Genomic DNA, 20,179 nt, shown 5'->3' on the forward strand with positions numbered 1-20,179 from the left:
AATATTAATTGAAAATTATAATTAAGAACCGTATTGTTTTGGATTTTCTAGTTTAATTTCTGTTTAATTTTATTTAATTATTCTGGAATTTCTGTTTAATTTTATCTACATTAAAGTAACTATAGAGTGACTGAAAAATAAACCCTCACACGAACAACATATACACTGAGGCATACATGCCCGATCTTTAATAAATTGCAAAACATTCTTATCTTTTAGTTCATTACTCCTCTGATATTGTCGGACAATATTATTCTCCCTAAGTCGGAGTTTATCATCATTTCGTTGTTTGTTTTTTGCTGCCAATTATTTAATCGTTCTTTGGTTTGATATAATTCTTCTGATCTTAATTTGTGTACATGTTCTCTAGTTTTCAAATTTTCTCTCTCTTTATATTCATCATTCTCTCTTAATCTTTTTATTCTTCCCTCGGTCTTAAAGTTTTCTTCCTCTTTACATTTATCATCATCTCTTAATTTTTTTATTCTTCCCTTGTTCTGAACATTTTCTTCCTCTTCATATTCACCTTCTTGTTTTTGGGATATATTTCTTCATGTTATCATTCTTTTTCCTGTATGATTATTTCTTTTTCATTTTTGATTATTCACCAAATAATCCAACAATAAAAACTGAATATTTTACATCGTAAGGTCGAAATTAATATTTGTCACCAGTGTACTGGAGTTTACTAAACGGAATAGTTTAATTATTATTAACTTTTATTTATATGACACCAAAAATCTAAAACTTTTGTTAATCAGCAACTCACGAGGATACAAATAATACTGATCTAGTAATACGAGTAATAAAGGGACTTTTACTCTACCCTAATATTTCAGGTAAGATTGTTGAATTAATAATAATATATATAATAATAATTGTATAATTGTATATATATTTGATGTTAATAAAAACTAATATTTCAGCAATTGTGTAATTGTCCGCTTTATTAAACAGTAGGAGGATCGTATCTCACTTTCAAATGAAATAAGTTTAAATGAAGGGCAGAAAAAATGTCTAAATGTAATTAATTAGGCGTACATGTGGTTTTCACAACAGATTTATTTATTGTTTGAGAATTTTGCACTTTTAAATGTAAACGGATAAATTTCACTTAAATTCATTCCATTTTTTTTATTAGCAGCATTTTTTGTGATGATTACTTCGTTTGAAAATTTGCCGCTTTCTCTAAAATCAGTGAAAACAGAATTTTGTTTTCAGTAATCTAAAAATAAAACTATCTTTAGTTTCATTTTTATGGTTCTCTACAAGCGATTAGTGAATTAAAACTTTGTTTAGGACTATTAGTTTCCGCGGAGGTCATAGTTTTTATTACACATTAAAGAAATAAAACCTTTCAAAACAAGAAAAGCTGTTTGAAAAAAAATATGAAAAATATAAGTCCGTCAAATTTTCAACGATTACGAGCGAAAGACTATATAAAACATAGCAAAACCTAGAAGTTCCACCCCTTTCATTGTGAAACATAGCTTTGACATTATTTCGCTGAATGTATTTTAAAGAAAAATGGACAAGGAGAAAATCGATAAAACTTTTACGGTTTTCAATTTTTGACAGAGATTTCTGGCTTCTTGTACGGAACAACTTACATAATAAAGCGTTATAAAATCACTTCAATTATATTAATTAAATACTAGATTTCAGATTATCTGTATAATCTGTAAAAAGTGAAGTACAAACCGAAACCGAGCGTTGTAAAATTTAGTGACAAATCTTCCGTTACTTTTGATCTCACTTAGATACCGATTTAACGCCCTAACTCGTTAAAAGTAATGAAAAGTTATACGATTGAGTAAAAGTAATGAAAAGTTATAAGACCGATGAAAGTTATAAGATCGAGGCTCATTATTAAGCGATATCAAGCTTTTAATGTGTAAATTTAGTTAGTATTTATTTCTCATTGAAAAATATGGAAGGGTGACCGACTTCATAGAAATTAAATCTTTCTTTGTTTTACAAGTTAGGAAGTTCGATCGGGTGAAGCGTTTACTTAAAATAAGTAGCATGCAGAAGGCTACTAAAAGTGATAATCTGTGGGTGATCAAACGTTTAATCCGAGAAACACAGATGAGTAACCTTTTTGAAAAAATAAAACTGACAACTGTTCACAAAATTCTTACATATATTTCAATGGAAAAAGATTAAGCATATACTCCTAAATTTCAGAAATCATATCGGCCGAAGGACATGACCGAATTTATCTACTTCAGTAGTTTAAAAGGTCTTAATAATTTTAACGGTGAATACATCACATCGAAGAAGCTTTAACCGGCTGTAGAACTTACTTAATTTTGACCGGACTTTGTTCGTACCTCTTTGCTTGTCGTACCCGAGTAATATTATGTTACTGATTGTGTGGAGTAAGTACCCGAGTAATATTAACTGATTGTGTGGAGTAACTTGTTTTTACTTATTTAACTGACTATAAGCGGATAACTAATTTGCTTGAAAAATTATCATTTGACAGCCCCCACCACCGCGCTCTGCCGGGTACATCAGGCAGTTGTTTACTGTTTCTTATTATTTTGCGTGCCACAGCCAGTACCACGCTTTCAGCCGTGCGGTGTTAGTGTAGGTTGCGAGCTTTATTCTATTGTATCAATGCCGTGAAACGTGCAACTTAGTTGTTCTATGTAATTACGAAAGATCTATGACTGTATTTTATTTAAGTAATACACATAAATTCTATTATTTTGTTTAATAAGTGAGAATTTTTCTTAAAGAATATGCTTTTGTTTTAAGGATTTACAACTGCTTTTAATATTTAGTGACGAAAAGAATTATTTTAATTTCTGACAAAGAATAGCATGTAAGTATAATTATAACATTTCTGGTGAAATTACAAATAACATTTATGACATGATACGCGTTACTGTGTAACCTCTCGTTTTTCTTAATTTATAAATTATAAAAATTTTATTTACTCGACGTTTTATTACATTAATAAAAACTATAGTATGAGTATTGACAACCTCCTTGGCGACCCGGTAGCGGGTTTCTCTTTCAACCGAAAGGTTTATCCTAATCCCTGACTGGGATCTGGGTTCAAATCCTAGTAAGGCTTGCCATTTTTCATACGCTATTATTATTAGATAACGTATCTCCGTGTATGAGCCATAAGCGTGTGGTGTGAATTAATCATTTAAGGAAAAATGACGATGTTCAAATCTCTTAATTTGTGAGTTAATTTTAAAATTTGGTTTTATTTTGTTGGCAGGAATTAGTATAATTCTGCTCGGGCAGAATAATAATTATCGCACTTGTAATACATTTCTCTGCTACACTGTCACCTGCCGTTATAATCATGAGGAAAACGTTACGCTAATTTTAAGTAATGTTAAAAAATGTTTAAGTAATTAATTTTTTAAATTCACAAAAAAAATGAAAGTTATTCCTTGAAAAATAAAAGTTATATTACAGCACAGCTCTTCAGTAGTTAGTATTTCTGTTTTGAGTTTAGACAGTTTTTAAATCTTAACACTCCGTAATTTAAAAACGATTTTTGTCTTACACGGCCTACCATTATTTTATTGTTAATGTCGCCTAATTGTTTACGTACTTAAAAAACTACAAAACTGAAAGTGTTACCGTTCTTCTCAGGTATATAAAATGAGATTGTACTTTTACTGACTCTGCTGCTGACATTGACCACAAATATATATCTAATTCTCAGTCGGTCTAGATGAACGTAATTTTTGTAGAACAGCCAACCTATTTTACCTTATTTAAGTAGAAATTGATTTGCTGTGACTTTTGTACGAAAATTCTTGTGTCTTTTTAAAAAATAGTAGGCATTCTGCATAACCATTTCTTTAAATGTTGTGTATTAACTGGTACAATAAAATAAATAGGGTCATTTGGTGTGTTTAATTATTTTTAGCTTTACTTTTTTTAGTATTCATATCATATAATCAGCCACCGTGTTGGTCTAGTGGTAAAACTCGTTGCAAATTATTTGTTTAACAGTTGATTTTCGAAGTCAAAGGTTCTGAGGTTCAAGTCCTGGTAAAAGCAAGTTACTTTTGTACGGATTTGAATTCCAAACAGTGGATACCGATGTACTTCGGTGGTTGGGGTTCAATTAACCACACATCTCAGGAATGGTCGACCTGAGTCTGTACAAGACCACCTCATTTATATGTCATACATATCATCTTCATCTCATTGGGCTGTGAGAGGATTGCTTATTATTAGTTGACAGATTGCAACGTATACATTAGGAATAAAAAACAAATATAATAATCATATTACGCATTTTTCATACACCATAAGAATTTTTTAACTCTTAAGATGTTACCATTAAAAAGACTGTAATCTAAAAAATATACAGAGACTATATCAAATCACTCAATATTTACTGTTAGTAACACACGCAGTAAATAAAATTTATTCTACTCTTATACAGAAATTCCCAACTATTCGCGATTCTTGAGGTATGCGTTACTGCAGTTGACTGCGAAGAGCGAGGTTGGAATATTATTGTAAAACAGAGAGTTGTATTTCTTTAATGCATTAAGATAAAATTAGTATGTTGTAGGAAAAAGGTACACACACATACATATATGTATATATAGATATATATATAAAACAACTGTCGTCAGTGATTCATAATCAATGCCCAGCAAAAACTACTGAAGATAAATTGATGAAAATTTGTAATTTGTATATACGTTCTTCTTACGGTGTAAGTGAACATCAAGAAAGGTTTCTTGAAATTCCGAGTTAAAAGGGTTAAAATGGAGTAGTAATGAAATTTACTATTTTTTTTAATTTCTCGGTAACAAATGAAGATGTCAATTTTATTTTTGGTTTGTGTAATCTTCATTTGAATATTTAAAACAAATGTTTCGAATTTTTTGAAATTCGGCCGTGGAAAGGGTGAGGAAAGATAAAAAAATGTTGAACAATGATTGCAAATTTTCCTCATTTCCAACTATATATTCGGTAGATTTGGGCTTGCAAATACTTTTCAAATAAATATCTAAAAACCATTTTTGGGTATTACTGAATTTCGAATTTTTAAGGGGTGCTACGATGTATGGCCCGACGGCTCAACCGACACAGCCACTGTCACCGTTACTGTATTACTGTATGCGCAATGCGACTGCTGCACCTCTCTCCGGTTACTTAACTAAAAATTTCCCGCGATGGGAAACGCAAATAACCATATAGTGCGGTCAAAGCCGAGACGGAGATGCCAGTATATATATATATATATATATGTGTGTATCAAAAGCATAAAATTCTGCATAATCCACCAAAGTACAGAATCAGTAAGAGATCTTACCTTAGCTTATTATTTTCCTCTTTCTTTTTATAAATCAAAACTGCTTTCGAGAAATTTTCTCATCATCAGTTGATTAGAATTAAATTTGATTACACATTAAAACATTAATAAAATATTTAATATAATATTATTCCATACATGACATAATATATATATAGCACTGTATTGACAGTGCTGTATTTTGTGGCTGGCCACAAAACATGTATAAAGAAATTTTTATATTTTTAAAATTAAATATTTAATTTTTTGACTACATATGGAACATATTATTTAACATATTATGTTAAATATTTTAATGTGTAATAAAATTTCAATTCTAATCAACTGTTGATAAGGAAATTTCTCGAAAACAGTTTTGATTTATAAAAAATAAAAATAATAAACTAAGGTAAGATCTCTTATTGATTCTATACTTTGATGGATTTTGCTGAATTTTGTTTATGCTTTTGATATTAATTGGTACAGAGGAAGATATAGACAAAAAATAATTTATTTTACTGTGTATATATATATATATATAAATTCATTAGTAACCTATCATAATAAAACAAAAAAATAATGCTTCATAATATTTAGAGTATGTAACACATAAACATGGTACACACATGCCGTATCAGAATATCCGATACAGATAGAAGTACTGTCTATCTAACATTAAATAAGAGGTTACTCTTTCTTATGGATGTTGAAGGTTTACCTTGTTTATAAAGCAATAGATAATTCTGATCTTTGAACGTTCTTGAGGTCTTCTTGAGCTAACTGGAGGTCTTCTTGAGACAAACTTATCTAATTTCCTTAAGAAGAGTGAGTCAAGTCCAAGCGAGAGTTTAAGTAATGCAGACAATATTTTAAGCTATCTTTTTTCTCAAATTTGACTGTTTACTGCTGCGAAAAGAAACCTTGTAGGCTGAAGTTTTTTATTTTTCAATTTTTTGTTATATGAATTCATGTAGAAAGTTTTTGTAGCGATATGCAAAAGTAGATTTAAACTTGTATGTGTGTGTGTATAAATATATCTTACTGATTTTATATATTTTAACAGTTATTGAACGATTCTCTGCTGTTTTGTAACAAGAAAAGCTAATTGCAGATATCTGAATACGAATGCGTTTAATAAGTACCTTTTTACTTAGAGTTACGTTCTAACATATGCATAGTATTATAACAGTCTTTGTAACTTTATTTCACTACAATAGTATTTTAAAATATCTCAACTGAAAACCTACTCAATTTATTTCATTGGTTTTATTTTTGATTCAGCATCGGTATCGTTGTAACAGTTACATTAATGTTTAATTATTTAATCTGCACTTACTTTTGCTATCACTAATAAGAAGAAAGTAGTCTTACTGAAAAAAGAAAAAGAAATTCTAATTTAGTTTAAATAAAAACGTATTGTTCTCTGCCATAATTTTTGTCTATTTTTATCCTTTTTTCTTATAAAGAAAGTCTCTGCGGTCGAGTGTTACCGTCTCTGACTTTCATCTGGAGGTTCTGGGTTTGAGTCCCGATCAGACATACAATTTTTTACACGCTACAAAAAATTAATTTATCATTATCATTAATCGGCACCTTTTATAAAGTGCCAGCCAGAATTTTGTTATTGAATTTCGGTTGGCCAGATTCGTTTTGATCGAGTCCGACTTGTGTCCGGAGAGTAGGGCCTTCAATGGTGTGCGCCCTCATCACCGGATTGTGAGGATCAGTTTTCATCCGCAAGTTAATTGGAAAACCGAAAGGGAAGGGAACATAGTTTCTGACTTCCTGAGATTCTTAGCCCTGCGGAGGATAGATGAGGGGGTTTGATGCTGTTGTAGATGTATAGATAGAATAGCAACCCCGGTGACTAGGGGCCTGCCAGGGTGCTTACTTCGTCAAGATAGGTGCTTTGGCAGTAAGCCAGGGTAGCTAAGATTGTCGCTGTTAGTATGAGAATGGATGTGTGGAGAACTCTGTGTTGGAGCTGCGGTGTGGTAGGGTGTAGTCATTGACCTCGATCGGAATGCGAACTACAGCAAAGAGATATAGGGTATGTTTGCATTAGAAGCTTATTAAATTTGCGAATATTTTTATTGATTTTTTAAGTAGATCAGGAGGATTATCAATAGGTTGAATTGTCGGGCAAAATTGTCGTTGTTGCGATCAAAACAGTTGTCATGCCAACAAAACAGTTGTTTTGTTGGCATGAGAATAGTATTTCTGGAGTTTAAAGATCAATAAAGTAACGGTCTGAGCGCATAGTCTAATTAAAGATGGATATGGGAAAAATTTTTATGCGAACCTCGGGTGTTAGAGAAGGCGCGGGAATCGCGCTTCCGTGAATCGGTTAATTTCATAGTTGAGAGGTGTAACTTATGGTAGGTAGTCATTTGCAACGGTGGCATCCTGACAGAGACCAAACTTATAACTGTGATGTGTTATCCGGTTCAGTGGGTCTAAAAGACGACCTCCCAGAAACCCAACAGAATACGAACGGAGGGGATAGTGTGGTGACCGAGATCGTCACAAGAAGGGTGTCTATCCTTACGGTGGTCACGATGTTAAGTTTTCTCTCCTTCAAGTTCATTATAGCCATTAAAAACATCTATTTATTGTTCCAAGGGAACAGCTTATAGATATCGCGTTAAAAATATCCTTTTAAAAATGTATTTTTATGGAGGGGTTTCAAATTTTTCTAAAATACATATTCGATTCTAAAGGTGATCTAAATTAGAAATCCCTCCAGAAAGTTACCTTTCTAAATACAAAACCTCATTTTTTAAATTCATTGTAAAATTAGATTCATATTCGTCTTAATTTAATTATCATCGATCTTACACTCAACGTCATTATTACTACTCGTACCGGAATTTTGCGTCGTCAATTCTTCTAAATCGTTCTCTGTTAACTTTTCACGTGAAGCTTTGTGGCATCAGACGATTCAAAATTCAGACACAAACATGACAGTAATGATGATAATTTTATAGCTGTTTTATTCGAGTATTAAACAAGCGTTTTTTAAATTGTTTTACCAGTATCGTAATAGTTCTAGAAAAAGATTCAGAAAACATAATTTAAATCGCTTATGATGTGTTTTTAATGTAGCAACAGCCAGTAAGCGTGAGCATCTTGAACCGTTAATAACGACGGATTACTTTATAAAATTTCAGAGTAGTGAACCACATAATTCAGTATATCATTAGGATTGATACATAGTAATAGGGATAAAAAGTGGTAATTTTTTAAATGATCGTATTAAAGTAATATTTTAGCATATACGTATATTGTGAAAAAAAGGTTTAAAAATATTGGTCTAATTTTAATTTAATAAATTTTTTGTTTTTTATAAAACCTACAAAAAAATTCTATCAGAAAATTAGAATTAACTTAGAATGCAAAATGAGTTGTTCATCTAGATAATTTTGTGTTTAGAAAGCCTTCTAGAACAAGAATGACAAGTTATATAATAAAGTAGTTGAAAAAACAACTTCATTTTTCAACGATTTTATATATCTACCTGTCAGCTCTTTCATCCATCTTCGCGTTATCAGTAATGGTTATTTAAAAATGTGTTCAATCCATCTCTATTCTAGTCTTACCAGAATATTATTCGGTTTTAGAATTTCGTTCACCTCCTTAAGATTTTATTATATTTTGGTTTATATCAATATGATTATTTCGCTATTTTTCTTTGTTCACTACTTAATTCATGGAAGATTTTTTATTTTAGTGTTTTTTTTAATGAGTGGAAAGTTCTGATTTTAATTAATATTTTATGAAAAAAACAGAAACGAATCGCCGTGTTTATTATGTTAGGATAAACATATTTTTTTACGTTTTCTATAAATCCCTCATTGAACTTATTATTATTATAAACAACTAAATTGTTAATTTAATAAAAACTTTTTTTTCTTATCATTTGAATCTATTTATAGGAATTGGAATGATCTCAATTTATAAAACGAAATATCAAGTAAAAACATTTTATTACTTGTAATTATTACTACTCCCGTCATTATTTTTACATGAGCGTTTTGGAATTCCATCAGCTGTCTTAAAACTTAATTTTTCGCATTAAAACTTTTTTTATGCATTATTTTTATTTCATATAGTTTGATATCTTCCAAGTCGCTTATTATTTTAATAAGAGACTGTCAGTCTTCATCATCATTATTTCGCTGATTGTGATTTCGTCATCAGAAAGTAGAGCTGTGAGAGATATAGAAGTCTACAACCGGTTCGCGCTCGGTAACTTTTTATGGCAAGTGATCTTTGATCTTTTTCCCGGTAATTATTGTTTTTTTTCTATATTCTTTATTTTTATATACAACTTTCTCATAATTCAGGGGTTATGAAGCTTCGTTGTTATGTTCTTTTTCTTTTTTTCCTGTTTAGCCTCCGGTAATTACCTTTCAGATAATACTTCAGAGGATGATATGTATGAGTGTAAATGAAGTGTAGTCTTGTGCAGTCTCAGTTCGACCCTTCCTGAGGTGTGAGGTTAATTGAAACTCGACCACCAAAGAACACCGGTATCCACGATCTAGTATTCAAATCCGTGTAAAAATAACTGACTACTAGGTCTTGAACGCTGGAACTCTCGACTTCCAAATCAGCTAATTTGGGAAGACGCGTTCACCGCTAGACCAACCCGGTGGGTTCGTTGTTATGCTCTTTTGTTAATTAAACCTAACGGACAATCCGCAAAAACATAAGGCACGTAATATAATGCTGATTTTTTTTTGCAGAAAGAAATTCAGTTTTTTACATTAAAATTCAATATTTGTGAACGATTTAATTATTAAACTTTTAGAAAGAGATGAGAAGTCAGGTGTAGTCTTTTAAAGTTTCTCCTTTGTTCTTTCAATTGCAGAAGATTGTTTTCTTAGGTAGAAATCTTAATAGTCGGTAAATTACCCCGAAAGCAAAATCATTAATAAGAATACTTTAACGGCCAAATCTTACATTTTTTTTTTTAATCGTGGAAAATTAAAAAAAAATCTTTTATTCACGGAGAAACGTTAGTATCGGAATTTTTCCTCATTTGCATGTTTCTTATTTATTTTTTGTACCGATCGAAGGTTGATCCTAAGGTATGTATTCATAAACCGGGTAACGGTTATCTCGGCACTAAAGATAATTAGTGCCGGATTCGAATTACGGTCGGTTGAATTTAACATACGGCCGCATTTTACTTTTTTCCGTAAATTTAAGAGCGTTAAAGATTATTTCTTTACTTTGACGAACAGTTTTTTGTTTAAGACCGTATGTGCTAGATACTGGTTGGTTGTAATAGCAGATTATGCTGGTTTACAACTGCAACGCTGAACGTTTTATCTGAAAAATGGAGACGACTGATATTAACGTATATTAAAAAAAAAAAAAACTTATAACTGACAAAAAAGACTCCACGGAAACAAAAATGTACAAACTTGAATTTTAGTCGTTTTCTAATTAGCTCACTTTTCTACTTCTATAACTATCGTAAATTAAGTAGGTTGAAATAAACAGTGAGATTTACATGTATCACAGTGATTCACACTCGTTATAGAGGTATTCGTTTCCACGAACGGATTTGACGATTCAGTAAAAAATACATTCTATTCCTTATACTGTTGTTAGAGGAGCTAAGTAAGTACCTGTGAATTATATTTATGGAATTTTATCTCTTTCTTAACAGGCTAAATATAATTGTAATGGCTCTGCTACTAAATCGTTCTTTTATAATCATGAATGGTTGTAATTATCTACTGAAAAATACTTTATAATGATGAGCACACAGTGAAGAAAAGTCATTAACTCTAATATATTGTGTTAGTATCAACTTTTAAATGTATAATTTATTTAAAATACAAAAAATAAATATGTACGTTTAATAAGTATTGTCTTATATTTCTAAGAATTTTCATTTTTAAAAAGATGTGAGATATTTTTTAAATTGTAATTTAGGTAGGCGAGTAATGTATGTAGTGAATGAGATATTCATGTGATTTACTGTAAAACATTAATTGTGAAAATTTTAGGTCGATATCCAATCAGAAGTATCTGTTTTATCTATACTACAAAAAATAAGTTAATAAATAAAATTAAAATAATAGTGTAGGAAAATTTACATTCTCCCACTTGTTGGGACAAATAAATTTAGCTGTATTTAAAAATAAATATTCATTATTTCATAATATTTAATTGATTTAGGTTTATTTGTATTCTTTTTTTAATAGGTCCTTTACTTTTTTTATATAAAAATAAGTATACTTTCTTGTTATATTAGACAATATACATTAAAGACTAATATAAAACACGTATATTCACAAAATATTAGAGTAAATTAATCACTACGGCTTAGCTATAACAAAATAAAATTATAATTTAAAAGAAAAAACCTATGCGTTTTCGGCCACTTGTTTGCCTCTCCCGAAGGTGAGCAAATTATGGATTTTACAGCACTATCATTTCAACAAACATACGAGCATGTAAATTTCAAAATTATCATAAAATTAAAAAAAATGTGTATTCTTAATAAATTAACTTTTGTTTGAGTGAAATATTTTCTTATATTAACGAGATTTTAAAAGTATTTTTTAAATCGTCGCATTTAAAGACACTAATATAATCGAATACACTGTAAATACTCTTCGTTAAATAGTTTAAACTAGTAAGACAATTTTATTTTTAAATTAGTCTCTTAATACTTCTCAGGAGCAATTCATTAGATATATTTTATAAAAGTTTGTAGGTTTTTTGAACGAGGATTGCTTTTTGAAGTAATTTGTAATTTTTTAAACGCATTTGACAAGGCTGGCAGAGAGGGAAGATGTTTCTTTCGTTGAAAGAAACAGTATTTTTTGGACGAAATGCAGAGAAAATACAAAATCTTTTTTCTTTGAAAACAGTGTTTGAATTATCCAAACGGTTCATTATTTTTTACAGAATATTTACGTACTAAAATTTAATGTATACGATGAAGTTTACGTTTATAGTAAACACTTTTTATCAGAATATTAAAAAAAAATTCTAGGAAAAATTGATTGAATCTGAGGGTTCAGTATGGTCAGCGAGAACATAAATCATAGAACGAGGTTTTAAATTTTTAAAGGATTTCAGAAGAGTAGGGTAGTTCTCACATTAGCACAGAATCGTATTTTCCCGTCCTGATGTATCGTTTGATAGAATTCTGAAAAGCCTAAATTTTACATTATCAAAGGCGTTCAAAATAGCCTTTCAGATAAACGATAGAAAATTTACCGATGTAATAGTTTTCTTCTCTTACCTCGCGTTTTATATTTGCCCAAGCGAGGTCCTCGGGATTTAGTTTACACATAGCCAGTGAAAGCTCTACTATGAATTTTGTTTTTTTAAATATTCTCTGCTGCGAGAATTTTTTGATCAGACTTATTGTTTGCTTTTTATCAACCAGTACACCGTCTGTGGTTTTCTTAATCCCTTTTTGGAGGTTTATTTTCTTTCACGGAGACAAACGGAGGCGTTACCCGTTACTATAACTGAAAAATGCGAGTTAAACATTACCCTCAGTCATTTGAGAAAATTTGCGAGAAAATAGCAGATAAGCTAGAACACTTTTGGTAATACACCAATTATCTATGTTGTGGTAGCATTTTCAGAATAGAAAATACCCGGAAAAGTCCAGATATTGGATAAAAATTTAGGGTTGTAACTAACTTAATGCTAACTTTTAACTATTATAATGATATGCATTGTAATACGCAAATATCCGGAGACTTTTCCGAGTATTGCTAATTTAGAAGTGAAAGTCTCCTAAAGTTTTATTTGTAAACAAAACGTTAGATTGACAAACAACTGTAAAACTCAGTCCTTATAATTTATTTTGGTAGTGTAAGGGATAAAAAGGTGATATTTTATTTTTTCTTCATGATACTCGTACTTATCAATTGTGTTTACTCGTATCCTTTCGTGCTTTACCAAGTTTTTTCCAGCGATGTCATTAGAAACCTGACATCAGGATAATAAACTAATTTATAAGTAAACGACGAAACATAACAAATTTAAGTGAATAATTAAATGCCGTATTATAAGGCATGGTATTTAAAAAAAAGTGAAAGAATTTTACTTATTGTGAATTGAAGTATAAGGTTACTTAACAGTGTCCACGCAATTTTTACTGGAATTTTAAACAAATAATCTCGTAAATGAATAAATTTACGAAAATACTTCTAATACTAGAAAAAAAACAATGTTTATTAAGAATTTACCGTCTTTCATAACTTTTAACGATCATTTTTAAATTTAACTTTTTGATTGAAATGATAATACCAGTTGTAATTTCTTCACTTTCGTGGTTTGCATTCAAGTGACAAAATATAATTTTTACACAAGTTATTTACTTCATCCCTCACTCACAGAACTGCTGTTATTTTGTTTATTTCTTCTTTTACAAGGAGTTGAATCTACATATTTAATATGAATTAAGTTCATAACATTTTAAAACTTAAAAAAAGGGGGGTTTATCTTGTGTTCTTGAATATAAACCTTTCCGATTTACTATTGAGTTAGCGATTCTTAGTCTAATCTTTTTCAATTTTGACAGACTTGCTGTTTTATATCTGATACCTTTTTTTAGTTTACATTTCGCAGCTCTTTTAGCTATTTTAGTCTCAACTAAAAATTTTTCTAAATCTCTTAAAACATAAAACGCATCATGAGATCTACTGTATTATTTGAGGCCGAGAATTAATTTCTAGGATATCTAGATTCCGAATAAAATATGACTATCAGATGTCCACTGATATCATTAACACTTCTATCTCACTTCTTTTCGTTTAAGATACCCGGTCCTTCCTGCCGTCTCAGAAGAGGGAACCAGGCCAGATCAAAAGATTAAGAGCTGCTTGTATTTCAACATTAGTGTTTCTATATGAAATTGTTTTGAATATATTTTTTTTAACTCCCTTTCTCTGAAGGCCCGACCCATGAGCCCGTATAACATGGCCTTGACGGTGCCAGTTGCCTCTACTTCCCTGGGAAGCCATGCCAGACCCGGCTATGCCGTTCGTGACAGCACTCAGTGGCTGGGTCTCGGTCTTTTAATTAGCACCTGCCTCTAATCCGGGGTCCCTTACCGGGGCCCCTAACGAGGTCTCAGTCTTTCTTTTACCCACCTAAGGACCCTAGGAGTCCCCATTCAATCATTGAAGGTGGGACGCTGGAGCAACCCACTCTTCCTGAACGGGGCTGTCCTCCCTACCCTAACGCTAACACCCCTCACCCATCTTCCACTTCTTCCAGCGTCTTCTTTCGGATGATGCTTCCTACTACCTTACTGACTACTGACCAGTTCCGCTCAGCATGAAGCATTACCTCCACTATATAATCTGTTGTAACCTCTCCCAACCGCGTCCGTATCACCATCCTGTCTTACCTCCTACCTTGGGCACTGGAAGACAGTATGTTCTGCGGTATCCCGCTCTCCACAAAACTGGCAACTTCCAGACGACCGTCTCCTCCTGCCACGTAGATAACTATTAAAGCTACCATGCCCTGATAAAAATCGGATTAGCTCAAACGTGAGTTCCTCTTCCTCACTTCTTAGCCAAGGCCTGATATCTGGTATTAACTTCTTCGTCTAGAGACCCACCCCTGATCCAGTCCATCTCTTCTGCCAGCGCTCTGTTGTCTCCTTTCTGACCGTGCTCTTTGTCACCCCTTCTCTTCTTTGCAACCGTTCTTCCGCCAAGAGCTTCATAGGGGGGGGGGAAGCGAGGCAATCACCAGAACTGCCTCTGTAGAGACCGTTCGGTAAGCCCTAGCAACGCCGATTGCCAGTTGGCGCTGCAGCCCTACAAGCCTCCGAACGGCCACTTCGTGCTCAACGCCTTCCTCCACACTGGCACGGCATACAAGGAACAGACCCATCCACCGCCGCTAGCATTCTCCTCTTTGATGAGCTCGGCCCGCCAACCTTGCTCATGAGCCTTGAGACAGCCGACACTCTTCTACCTGCCTTGTCGACTGCCTCCCTGACATGATCTTGAAAGGCTTTCCGGCTGTCGAGTCAAACCCACAGGTATTTGGCCCTGCTATACCCCCTTACCTTTAGTCTGATGAGGGAGAGTCGTCTTCTTCCGGCCATCACCAGCAGCTTCGTTTTCTCTGCAGCGAGGCTAAGGGCATGGCCCGCCAACCATCTGTCGAACAACAGAATGGCCCGTTTACCTTTCCTGATTATCTCCTCTTCTGTTCTGGCGACTGATACCATGGAAACGTCATCGGCAAAACTGAAAACTGAAACTCCCTCAGGAAATCGCAACCTGAGGACGCCATCATATGCTAGGTTCACAGGATCGGTTCAATTATCGAATCCTGCGGGACACCGCGCTCCACATTGGTCGTAACCTCCTTACCTTCTGTTTGACCAACTATCCTCCTGTCAATAAAATGGTCCTGAAGGACTCGCACCAGATACCGGCTGATATCTCTCCGAATCAACTCATCTATGATGCACCCGAACGGCAGTGAGTTGAATGCATTCTTGACATCCAACTTCACCATCGCCGGGGTGTACCTCGTCCTCCAAGAACTCGCTGCGGCTTCATCAACAATCATCATCACCCTAGCTATGTCATCCTCCGTTGTCCGTCCTCTCCTGAATACATATTAACATTCACTAAGGCCTCCCTTCTGTTCTACTTCATCTTGGAGGCGCTCCGTCAATAGTCTGTCGACGAGTTTGCTCAGGCAACTCAACAGGCAAAGAGGTCGGTATCCGACTAGCCCTCCTACCTCTCCTCCACCTTTCCTCAGTAGAACCACCTTGGCTTCCTTCCATTTTGGTGGCAAACAACCATGCAGGGATATTCGGTTGAAGGCAGCCATCAGTTGGTCTGCAGCAACTTCCACCTTTACAGCCAAAACCTTGTTAGTAACCCGGTCAAGACCGGGACTCTTTTTAGCTTTCAGCTTCTCTACCACCTGTCGCAGCTCACCCATTGTGAATACAGGAATATCCACTGCAGCTATCTCTCTATAGATGGGCCGGTCACATTTAAGAAACAAAACATTAATTTGGTTCCTAAGATCCTCCTCGTCAAGAACGGGTAACGCTCTACCAAATCTACCAGTTACGATTTGGGAGGCGTCACCCCATATGTCGTTCTCCAACCTGTCCAGGAGCTCTCTTCACTTCCTCTTCTTACTTTCTAGTATTTCACTCCTGTAAGCGCTCCTTTTTTCGGCCAGCTTCTTTCTGTATGAGAGGATATTCTCACGATGCTCCCTTCTCCTGGCCCGCTGTAGCTGTCTCCTCGCCCTAATACAGCACCTTCTCGACTCCGCCACCCGAGCAGACCACCAATATACACTCTTTCTTTGCGGACTTTTATATTACCGGGACTCTTCTTTGCCTTTGATACCACCTTCGTCAGGTAGCTGGGAGAGACGTTTTCCAGATGACCAAGGTGCTCTTTCATCAACTTCTTAAGCCTAGCTACGCCCTCTTTCAAACATAATCTCCTGTTGTCGGCCGCCACCCTACAACCCACCGTCCCCAACCTCAAACCAAACAAAGAAATGGTAGCGCAACGACTCCTCTTCAGTGAGCACCTCCCACCTCCACGACCCCTCTGCCAACCTCGGCGAGGCAAGCGTGACATCCACAAACGAGCATCCATTTACCCTCACCAGGGTAGGCTATTATTGAGCACCACCAAACCCAACTCGGCTATATACTCTTACAGAATCCTTCTGCCATGGTACTCTAGCATTTTCTTTAGAAGTACGCCTACCTTGTTCACCATTGAGCCATATCTAACCTCAGCATTAAGCTCCTGCATTTTCTTTACAACTCTGTGTAAGTCCTCTGCAACTATTCTTTCCCCAACCCTAGCGTCCACTACCACCGTGTACACCCTGCCCTGGGTATCTTCTTCGATGTCTCCTATCCACAGTTCTGCTAGGCCTTGTTTCACTACCAGCTGACCCCTCTTCAGCTTAGATTGTCTCACCAGCCTATGCATGGTGGTGACCCTGTCCAGCAGTTTCCTACCATGGCTTGTCCTGCCATCCTCCGCTTAAGTCATATGTAGCTGTAAATATCACCACTGGCCTCAAAGATGGACCTGTTTACCTCCTCACAATTTTTAAAGCACTCCCCTTACCACCCCCTGATAACCAGGCAGGGACTTCCTTGTCTGGCACATCCTCCTCTGTCTGTGACAACAGCTCTCGTAATTTGGTTGGCCGCATCCTTCAACGGTTCACCACTACTGCGAACCACTACAAGACAGGGATGCGATAATGAGTACATCTCTTTCATCACAATTTTCACATCCCTCGCTCTCTCACTGACTAGAACCGCGCACTCCTTAATTTCTTTTTTGGTGTTTGTGTTCCGGCTACAAATTTCTACCAATCTGGCAATGGCCTCCAGAAGGTGGTCAATATCCGTCCCTTCTGTGAGATCCCCTTCAATGACATCTAGTTTCAATGACGTTCACCTTCCTCTTGGGGTCCTCACTACTGTATCTTCAGTGTTTACTGTTAGATCCATCATACTGGAGGCCGGCGTCGACCTAGGCGACCTAGCTCTCTTTCGACTTTGTTGAGAAGGAAACTCAGACTACATTTTTGCTTCTTTTGGCGAACTCGATTTAGACAACTTAATATAAAATAAACTAAATTTAATATACACTTCAATTCAAATCACTTACAATTAATTACAACAATGGCTTTACCAACAAAGCTGTAAAAGTCTCTTTTCAAGCTAGACGATCAACTGTCTTCAGGTATCAGTAATCAAATTAAAATTAAATTACTTCTAACTACACTATGTTATCAACTCAGTGTTCAATATTATCAACGTAGATAACAAATTCCAATTCTTAGAAACAAAATTCTAATTGTCCTCTGTACAACACACGCACAACTAAACACAGATACACTAACATTAAACAAGTTCTAACCTTATTGACTACTGGCAATAAAGCTATACAACAAAAAAAATCCGCTATAAAAAAAAGTTGTCCGTAATCTAAAATCTTCAAAACTATAAAACACGATCAGTAATAAACCACCATACTTGCTAAACGTTCAGTCCAATAGAAAAAACTAGAAAACCAACCCAAAAACACAATCAAAACCCCCGAGCGATAAAGACACGTCCCTTTCGCAACAAGAACTCCCACTCAACTGGTTTTGAATACTTGCCCTAAATTTTCGTAACGTAAGTGTTCGTGTATTTGGTAATTAATTTCACTAATTCATTCATCATCTAGGAAGAAAATAATACATTGAAACTGCGTTTTGGAAATCTTCGCGGGAAGTTTGGTGCTTAGTAAATGAATCTGAATCACAATAATTTGAATCTTATATTGGCAATTTTAGTTACAGGAATTTTTTGACTTTTTGTTTTCCATGTTTGTCGATCGTAATGTTTCATTCAAATTAGATTTTTCATCGATACAATATCCCGATTAACTATCAATTAAATAAATTAACAATTTTATCTAGAATACTTGCTTCCTCTAGCGATTCATTAATTATTTCAGTATTACCTAAGCTTTCATCTTCAGCTTCGTAAAATAACTTTCTTAACCTTTTCTTAGTTTTTATTTGTGTACTTTTTTTACAGTAAAATATATTTATAATTGATCGATAAATTAATTACAGATAAAAGAATAAGATAAAGGTATCTGAAGACCGCTAATATGATCATACGTATGAGGATTACTGGCACATAAAGCTGTATAAAATCGTGAGTGAAATTGAACTCGAACTTATATCACTTGAATAAGAAATTATCACGGATAAGAAGTTACTTAAAAGGTCAATGGCAAAACCAATAGCAAAGTAATTAAAATTTCTCTGCATATTCTTCTGTTGTAGTAATCTATGTATTCAAAATAATACCTTTCGACACTTCACCCCACAACTAATCTCTATCCAATACTGAATCGTCGAGCAAGCAATCATCAAAATAAAATTACGAAATGTACTTATGTTGATACTTTTTTCCCTCCTAACAATTAATGAAAATGAAAAATTGCATTCATTTTTAATTTTTTAATGAAAAACAATGAGAATAAGAACGAATGTTTGTGGAAACATAAATTTCTAACATTTTATAGATATACATTTTTTTTTATTAAGAAAAACAAAGAAATTAAAAAAATGTGTTCTAAAGAACATAATTTCTATACTTTGATACTAGCGTAGATACAAATTTTCCCTTTTTATCGAGTCAGTTACAATGGTTGTATTGGATCGAAACATTTACATATCATCTAATTATGATTTCATCTAACACATTAGATTCTACACTTCTGTTTTAATACGGGTACGACTGTATTAGATCTTGTATAGCTCTTATTTATTAGTTACTAAACTATCCCTAATTTCGTGATCACAAAATAATGAACATATTTTTCGTTGAAGAGCGATGGATAAATTTTATTCGATAGAAATTATGAAATAAAACAGCTATCCAAAAACATCTATGTGCGATATAAAAGAAAAAACCGTGATCGACTCAGAGGTGCGGACAAAGCGGAAGTAAGTTATGACAACGTTGCATGTAAACGGTTTGATAGCGGTAAACCGACAGGACAGTAAGTCCCGCCTCCAGTGGTCATAAGCCGTGAAATTTATGCTACATGTTTGTTTCAACGTGTCATAACTGTGAGCCCGTGACGTGAATTTCGTAACTTAATACTTAAAAAGTCCATTTATTACAATAATTTACTTGAAAATTACAAAAATTTACTTGTGTGTGGAAGGGCAGTTAGATAATACGCTATAAAATATAATATTTGAACGTCTATGAAAAAGTCTTATCGGATAGAATTCTACGAATTGGAAAATATTGCTTTCATTATACCTTTCATCTGCTTTATAACTATCGTATCATCAAATTACAATGAC

The 20,179-nt window shown here is 33.9% G+C and overlaps 1 protein-coding gene across 2 annotated transcripts in view; it reads left to right on the forward strand.

Annotated features, from left to right (window-relative positions):
- The first annotated feature begins 2,564 nt into the window (after positions 1-2,564).
- Positions 2,565-20,179, forward strand: part of NKCC (sodium potassium chloride cotransporter) — a 143,086-nt gene continuing 125,471 nt past the window's right edge. For both annotated transcript variants that reach the window (XM_075369427.1, XM_075369417.1), the window contains exon 1: positions 2,565-2,830. The gene's annotated coding sequence lies outside the window, so the exon portion shown is untranslated. The remainder of the gene's footprint in view (positions 2,831-20,179) is intronic.

The sequence above is a fragment of the Lycorma delicatula genome, chromosome 1 (assembly GCF_047948215.1).
Source record: "Lycorma delicatula isolate Av1 chromosome 1, ASM4794821v1, whole genome shotgun sequence".
Lineage (NCBI taxonomy): Eukaryota > Metazoa > Arthropoda > Insecta > Hemiptera > Fulgoridae > Lycorma > Lycorma delicatula.